The sequence below is a fragment of the Gekko japonicus genome, unplaced genomic scaffold, assembly GCF_001447785.1.
Source record: "Gekko japonicus isolate JY-2015 unplaced genomic scaffold, Gekko_japonicus_V1.1 scaffold6565, whole genome shotgun sequence".
NCBI lineage: Eukaryota > Metazoa > Chordata > Lepidosauria > Squamata > Gekkonidae > Gekko > Gekko japonicus.
In genome coordinates, this window is record NW_015169364.1 from 9,708 (window position 1) to 18,126 (window position 8,419).

Consider the following 8,419-nt stretch of genomic DNA (forward strand, 5'->3'; position numbering starts at 1 on the left):
CCTCCGAATGGGCAGGCTCCCTTTAGTCACCATGATAGACTGGTCCTCCATGAATCCGTTTAATCCCCTTTTAAAGCCATCTGTGCCCGTGGCCATCACTACATCCTCTGGCAGCGAATCCCACATTTTAATCACTCACCCATATAAAGAAGCTTTTCCTTTTGTCTGTCCTGAATCTATTGCCCATCCCTCCATTTGGTGAGCCCATTTCTATAAGTAGTACACAGTATTTTCCACACACCTGGCACAAATATAAGGTAATACCCTAGTCCCAAGAGTTGCAGTGGCCTGATTAGATTCCATTTTTGCCAAAAAGCATCTGTGATATGAAACTGACAGGAAATACATCTAACCGTCCTGAAGGGACAATCGCTGACACGGCTCTGTGATAAAAAGAAACCTCTGAATCAGACTTCAGTATTCAGACACTGACCCCCTTTGAATTAATTGGGGCCTAAAGTTAAATGGTTTGGTGCGACTGGATTGTGGACTGGTGACTTCGAAACCTATAATAATACCTGGGAGTAACGCCTTTCAAGTGTATTCAGAATGGAACATATTCAAGCAGCTTTAAGGCTTTTCTAGAGAGAGAGGTTGTAAATAGTTATTTGGCTTTTGGAGTATATGATTGCTTCTTACAAATATGCAGCCAACCGGAGGGTACATTGTGTTACCGTGCGGCAAGAACGTTGAATGTATTTCTGGTTATGTTCCTGGTATGGAAATAAATGCAATACTATAAATGCTGTGATCGTCATTCTTGGTCTAACAAAATACAAAGGAAGCTAACGGGTATTTGTTCTATCTGGAAAGTCTGAAATAAACTTTTGGTTCTTAGGAGCAGGATTCCCCAGTGTGCTTACTTAGAAAAAGGAACTTTCGACTGAGAACCCTTTGCCTTCATTTCTAGTGAGAAAGCTGGAATATAATCCCTTCAGTGTGGATTCTAACGCCTGTTATGAACATTGTCCCGACCTCCCGTGAGCACGACCACAAAACAAATGTAAATGTATTTGTTTGGTGGTTTGATTCATTTCCAATTTGTTTTTCTTGCGGATTACAAACAGATTAAAAAACAACGATGTAATAAAGGGGCTTGTTGCCAGTGCTGGAGGAAACCCTGTTCTAGGCGTAGCCTGTTAGTTTGTTGCTGCAAAACTAAATGAGAGTCTTGTGACGGCTTCAAGGCAAGCAAGATTTGATGCTGGAATAAAATCATGTTAGTCTTTAAGGTGCCACAAGACTGCTGCTTGTTTCTATGACCCGAGTGAAGAGATGCCTGGGAGTGGGACCCGAGAGTCTAGAATATGCTCTTCCTACATTTCATGGCCCTTTGAGTCTGCTTTTTACAACTTTGTCACACGCTCCCATCCCATGACTGCCTAGGGAGAACCCACTACATGCATCTGATGCAGTGGGCAACAGACCACAAAGAGTTAAGCTAGAATAAAAACTGGATCGTCTTTCAGGTGCCGCCAGATTGCTGTTTATTTTTATAAGCATAGAGTGTGGTGCTAACATTACAGATACAGACATCTGTAATTGGCTTTTTGAATGCAAATCAACATATAAGAAGAGTTGCTGGATCAGACCAGTGGGCCATCTAGTCCAGCATCCTGTCCCACACAGTGGCCAACCAGTTATTCTGGAGGGCCAACAACAGGGCACAGAGGCTGAGGCCTTCCCCTGATCTTGCCTCCTGGCACTGCTATTCAGAGCTTTGCTGCCTCTGAATGTGGAGGCTCCCTTGAGTCTCCCATGTCCAGTGTTCCCTCCAAGCTGAGTTAGTGTGAGCTAGCTCACAGTTTTTTAGCCTCCAGCTCACACATTTTTGTCTTCGCTCGGGAAGGACGGCTCCAGAGCAAACTAATTTATGCGGTAGCTCACAACTTCAATGCCAGTAACTCACAAAGTAGAATTTTTGCTCACAAGACTCCATAGCTTAGAGGGAGCATTGTCCATGTCTAGTAGCCACTGACAGAGCTGTCCTCCATGAGAAAGCTGCCTATGCCTGTGGCCATCACCACATCCTCTGGCAGCAAATTCCACATTTCAATCACTTATGTAAAGAAGAATTTCGTTCTTCTAAACAAGTTTAAAAACAATTAGCGGTAGGGTTGCCAGTTCCCTTGGAGCAGCGGGCAGGGGATGGGGGTACGCTTACCAGGAGCAGGGAGGAATGCTGGAAATTAACATGATGTGCCTGTGGAACCCGGAAGTGACATGGGCATGTCAGGGGTAACGCTCTGGTTTTGGGGCAAAACTTTATGGCAGAATTAACTTCTACCATAGAGTTTTAACCAGAGTGTCTTCCCCCCCCCCATACACACAAGGGCTGTTTTGCCCTTGTTCTCCTCCTTAGGGAGTCCCCAACCAGTGTTCCCTCTAAGCTGAGTTAGTGTGAGCTAGCTCACAGTTTTTTAGCCTCTGGCTCACACATTTTTTGTCTTAGCTCAGGAAGGAGGGCTCCAGAGCAAACTATTTTATGGAGCAGCCAAATGGCTCACTCACAACTTTAATGCCAGCAGCTCACAAGGTAGAATTTTTGCTCACAAGACTCCACAGCTTAGAGGGAACATTGTGACCCCAACCCACTCCTAGCGTGTCCAAGCGGCTGGGGGAACTTTGCAGGACGGAGGGACTTCTCGGTGTCAACAGTAAAAGGATTTAGTTTGAAACCACTCAACGATATACAGGCATAGTGACAGTGAACGGAAGAATCAAAATAAAGGTGGATAATAAATCGCTCCCTCTCTCCCTTCACTACACATACCCTGTCTAGATGGTCTGCAGGGCAGGCACACGACTTGCTTTCCCTGGAGGAAGTTAGGTTAGCCCAACTCCCAACATGGCCTCTGCCTCCTGCAGTCTCCAGCCGACAGCCTGACTGGCTCCAGACTTCAGGCGGACTGACCTCAATTCTCACAGACTGGCTTCCCGCCCAAAAGCTCCACTATATCAAACAGCCCTCCCCGCCCAGGAAGTGCCTCTCCCTCCTGCAGCATTCTGGGGCAGATCTCCTCACAGCCTTGATGGACTTCCTGTCCTCTCTAGGGAGCTGCCCTCTGACTGCTGGTTGGAACAAGGAGGGGGGGGGATGAGGAGGAGGCTAGGCCAAGGCCTACCTCAGGTTTGATAGTCCCCTCCTATCTGGCCCACACCAACTTAAACATAGGCATAAGATGGCGTTTCTCCACAGCTCCTGTGCCGTGTTTGTTAGCCTTCCAGGGCAACTGATTGGCTGCAGGGAGAAATACGATGCTGGACTAGATGGACCACTGGTCTGGTCTAACAGGGCTCATCTTATGTTCTTTCTACACCACTGTCATGGGAATGGGGAGCACCGCAGGGTTCTCAACTCCAGGCTTGGAAATACTTGGTGATTTGATAGGTGGAGCCTGGGAGGTCACGGTTTAGGGAGGGGAGGTACCTCCGTAGGGTATGTAATGACATGCCGCCCACCTTCCAAAGCAGCCATTTTCTTCAGGAGACGTGGAGTACTTTTCAAAAAATAAACAATAAATAAATAAGCAATTTATGCAGTCTGGAAATCAGCTGTAATTCCAGGAGATCTGCAGCCTCCACCTGGAGGTGGGCAACCCGAAGTGATACAGGTCCAGGAGGTGCCTGTATCCACTGGCTGGAAGTGAGCCAAGCCCCTGCAGTACACAGGCACCATGCTCATTTTGAGACCCTTCGGTGGCTGCATCAGAGAACAACCTTACCTTGGACCAAATAGCTGTGCTCATTCTAGAAATGCATCTTTATAATGCAGTAGTTCTCCAAACTGAGGATCAGGGGCCAATGTCCCCTCTAAGCTGTAGAGTCTTATGAGCAAAAATTCCACTTTGTGAGCTACTGGCATTAAAGCTGTGAGCAGTAATTTGGCTACTGCATAAATTTATTTATTTATTTTAAATAAATCAGTTTGCTCTGGAGCCATCATTCCTGAGCTAAGAAAAATGTGTGAGCCGGAGGCTAAAAAACTGTGAGCTAGCTCACTCCAACTCAGCTTAGAGGGAACACTGATCAGGGCCCAGAAGTGGACCTCAGCTGCCTTGCAAGGCCTGGAGAGAAGAAAGGGAACAGAGCAGACCTGAGCTCTGAGAAGCTTGATGGCAAATGTGGGTGGGTTTGTGCAAAATGACCATGACTACAGCTGGTGGCTCAATAAAGTTATATGTTTATGAATATTAAAACAGGAAAAATATAAGCTGGTTCAATGTTCACCAACATGAGATGCGTGCATACGAAGGGAACTTCGACATTCAGAGTCAGTAAATCTCCCAATATCAGCACCAGGAGGCAACATCAGGGGAAGGCCTGGGCCTCTGTGCCTTGTTGGACCGCCACAGGAACAGGCTGGCCACTGTGCGAGACAGGATGCTGGACTAGATGGACCTCTGGTTTGATCTGGCAGGCATATCTCGTGGTCTTATGGTGCGACAGGAGAAACAGCATGGAATTAAATTTCAAATGCATCCAGGAAAATACCGTTAAGTTTAGAAATGGTTCCCACTTCGAAAAGTTTTGAGAACCAGTTGTTTAATGTGTTGATTAAAGAGAATAAGTTGTAAGGAAGGGCCTGATTCAAATTTTACTCCAGCCATGAACTCTCTAGCTGCCCCTAACCAAAATTCACCCTCCGTTGCATCCTAGGTTCACTCTCAATTCCCACTTTCCAGCCAGTAATATATAGGTAACATTATTATGAAGGCATCTATTCTCAATGGTGAAAAGAGCTCCTCGTGGCCAGAGTGAAACTGGAGAGAGGTCCCTCTTTTTCTTTATCGTTCCTGCAATGCCTCTGAGGGAAAGGACTTTTGCACTTTAAAACATGCCAGAGAAACATCTTGGGAGTGTTTTACCTCATAAATATCCTGGTTTTCTAGCACCTTTCAGAGCAGTCGCTCCCAGAGTGAAGGGTACCACCCTCTGGGAGACAAGGGGGATTACCAAGGGGGGTGCTAAGTAGCAGGGGGCACTGGAGTTGGGCCTCTTTTACTGTGGTGTTCACATTTATAACGGATCTAACCCATAAATTTTGTGGAATTAAACTAAAAGGTTTTGATTGGTTTTTGAAAACAATGCGCAATTGTTACTGTTTTGATTGATTGATTGATTGATTGATTGATTGATTTGTTGCTATTATCTTCCTTAGTAGGTCATGCAAACCTAGGGTGACCAAATGTCTGCTTTTTGTGTGTCCTCTTTTGGGCTCTTTTTTAAAAAAACTGATGAAAATGCCCTCTTTGGGGGTTGGAAGGTTAGGAATATTCCTAGTTAGTAGCAATTATCACAGCTTCAACAGGAGAGGTTTTTAAAATGAGATTTGTCATAGTGGTCAGTTTGACGTAGTCACTTGGGAAATATGTCCTCTTTTTTTCTTTTCAAGATACAGTAACCCTATGCAAACTGCTTTTCTGAATAATGCTTTTTATAGGGTAAGGTAGAGGGCACTGAGGATGAGTTTATGGAACCGTGGGAGCAGTGGACCAAAATAATTCGGGAACCACTGTTTTAGGGGTTTCCTTAAGTCTTGCAAACTGATACTGCCGCCACCTTCTAACTCCCCCCTCCCCTGCTAATATTCTATTAGCCAGCAGGGGTCATTTAGTAGAAAAAGAGGTGCAGGAGCTCATTAGCTTAACTCATTTGCATATGCCACACCCCCTGGCATCACCAGAAGTGTGACAGAAGGCAACACCCACCACTCAGGTGCCACGGGACTGTTTTGGATTGCTAGCTATGGGGGGGGGGGGGGTTCCAGTTTTGCTATTTTCCTCAGTAGGTCATGCAAACCTAGGGTGACGAAATATCTGCTTTTTTGTGTGTCCTCTTTTGGGCTCTTTAAAAAAAACTGATGAAAATGCCCTCTTTGGGGGTTGGAAGGTTAGGAATATTCCTAGTTAGTAGCAATTATCACAGCTTCAATAGGAGAGGTTTTTAAAATGAGATTTGTCATAGTGCTCACTTTGACGTAGTCACTTGGGAAATATGTCCTCTTTTTTGCTATTCAAGATATGGTAACCCTATGCAAACCGCTTTTCTGAATAATGCTTCTTATAGGGTGAGGGCACTGAGGATGAGTTTATGGAACCGTGGGAGCAGTGGACCCAAAAAATTCGGGAACCACTGTTTTAGGGGTTTCCTTATGTCTTGCAAACTGATACTGCCACCACCTTCTCACTTTCCCCCCCTCTCTGCTAATATTCTATTAGCCTAAGGGTTAGTTCAATGTATGCAAAATGGAGAGAAGGCCATATTAATATTATTTATTTATTTATTTATTTAAAAATATTAATATAACAGAGGCATTTAGGACTCCAGGTGGGGAGAGGGCCCCATTTTTAACTTTCCTCTGTCTCCTCAGCTAATCCAATTTTCCCTTTCGAGATGGAGGCTGAGGCCCTCCCTTTTCCACAGAACTCCTTCCCCAGCTTTCTCTCTGCTCTCCTCAGTGAGTGGGATCCCAGTGCATTCTGGGACTTGTAGTCCTTGCTCCTAGCCTGACTACAAGCCTGGTTGTGTGTACCACCATAGGAAAGGAGAAGAATGTCCCTGAGGCAGCTTAATGTGCGGAAATGGGCAGCTAAAACTTTTACATGGCATGGTGGTAAGTAGGGGGATGGAGCCTGGGGAGAGGAAGGGAGGGACCTCAGCATGGTACAATCTAATGGGATGGTATCTATTCAGTCCCCTATGCTAATATTTTAACCACTATGCTTAGGGCTGCTACGCCCAGCCTGGCGACCAGCCAGAGACCAGCCAGTGGGGACATGGAGGGGCAGCGGTCAGCAACAGTGTGACATCAGTTCCAGTGAAACCCGGAAATGACATCACACCATGACTGGCTGGGTTTTTAAAAACTTTTCTTTCTACCACCGGCCACGGGAGTGCCAGAGGGCATGTGGCAACTCTGACTAGATTACAGCGGCTCTCAATAGACTCCTTCACTGGTGGGGTCGCCAACCTCCAGGTGGGGCCTGGAGATCCCCTGGTATTTCAACTGATTTCCAGATGACAAGAGATCAGTTCCCCTCCCCTAAGCAGACACTCCCCAGACTCTACTCACAACATTTCCAAGTATTCCAACACAGAGCTGGCACAGAGCTGATGTAAGAATTGTGCGATCCAGGTTGCCAACGTTAGGGAACATGTAGAACAGAGTTCGAGTCCAGCGGCCCCTTTAAGTCCAACAGAGTTTTATTCAAGGTTTGAGCTTTCATGGGCAAGGCACACTTCCTCAGATCAATGCAAAAATTTAACTAAACGTCCTCTGGCAACAGGGGATATGTTTTGTTCCAGTTTTGTAGCTGCCTTTTAAGAGGGGTCGCAGTCTTCAGACAATTCTGTAGCAGTGCTGATGAAGGCAATTTGAACTCAATTTTCAGAACCAGAGCTTCCAACGTCACCATTTTCCACACTGAAGCAGCCTGTCGTTTTCTCAAACAGTGCCATCTTGTGGCAATGGCAAACATGACAAGCCTGTAGTCCAATGGCATCATACTCTTTCGACCTCCAGGGCTGTAGTTTGGAACTGTATAGTGGACCTAGGAGTCCCATGTGCATTGCTAAGTGGCAATCAGTTAGTTCAGACAACTGACACCAGTGCATTTAAAATGCTGTTTTCAATTCAGCCGAAACCTGATACCCCCATTCTGTTTCTCACGCATGCACACCAACAGAGGGAGAGAAGGTTTCAAAAAGTGGCATCGATGTTTATTAAAACTATCATTTATTTAAAATATTTATACACTGCCCTTCTGTCCTCTTTCTGTGTGTAAAGTGCCGGCAAGTCACAGCCGACTTCTGGCGACCTCAGCAAGGGGCTTTCAAGGCAAGTGGGAAGCAGAGGTGTTGGGCCGTTGCCTTCCTCTGCACAGTCTTCCTTGCTGGTCTCTTCCAAGTACCAACCCTGCTTAGCTTTCGAGATCTGACGGGATCGGGCTGTACCACGCTGCCTTCCCTCCCGTTTTCTGTCCTAACCAGGGCTCTTTTTGTAGAAAAAGCCCAGCAGGAACTCATTAGCATAATAGGCCACACCCATCAGCAGAGACTCATTAGCATATTAGGCCACACCCCTGACAGCACAGCTCATTACCACATTAGGCCGCACCCCCATGTTACCAGAAATGTGGTCATCCAGCCACACCCACCTTTTGCTTGTTGTTCTGTTTACCTTGTTTGTTGTCAAAACCCAGGGCTTTTTTTGTAGCAGGAACTCCTTTGCATGTTAGGCCACACACCCCTAATGTAGCCAATCCTAATGAGTTTCTGCTGTTGGGTGTGGCCTATTATGCTAATGAGTTCCTGCGGGCCGTGGCCAGCTTGGGAGCCAGCCGGAACTCCGTTCCTGTGCGTTCCTGCCCAAAAATAGCCCTGGTCCTAACACACTCCAAACGGCACTTGTGAATTT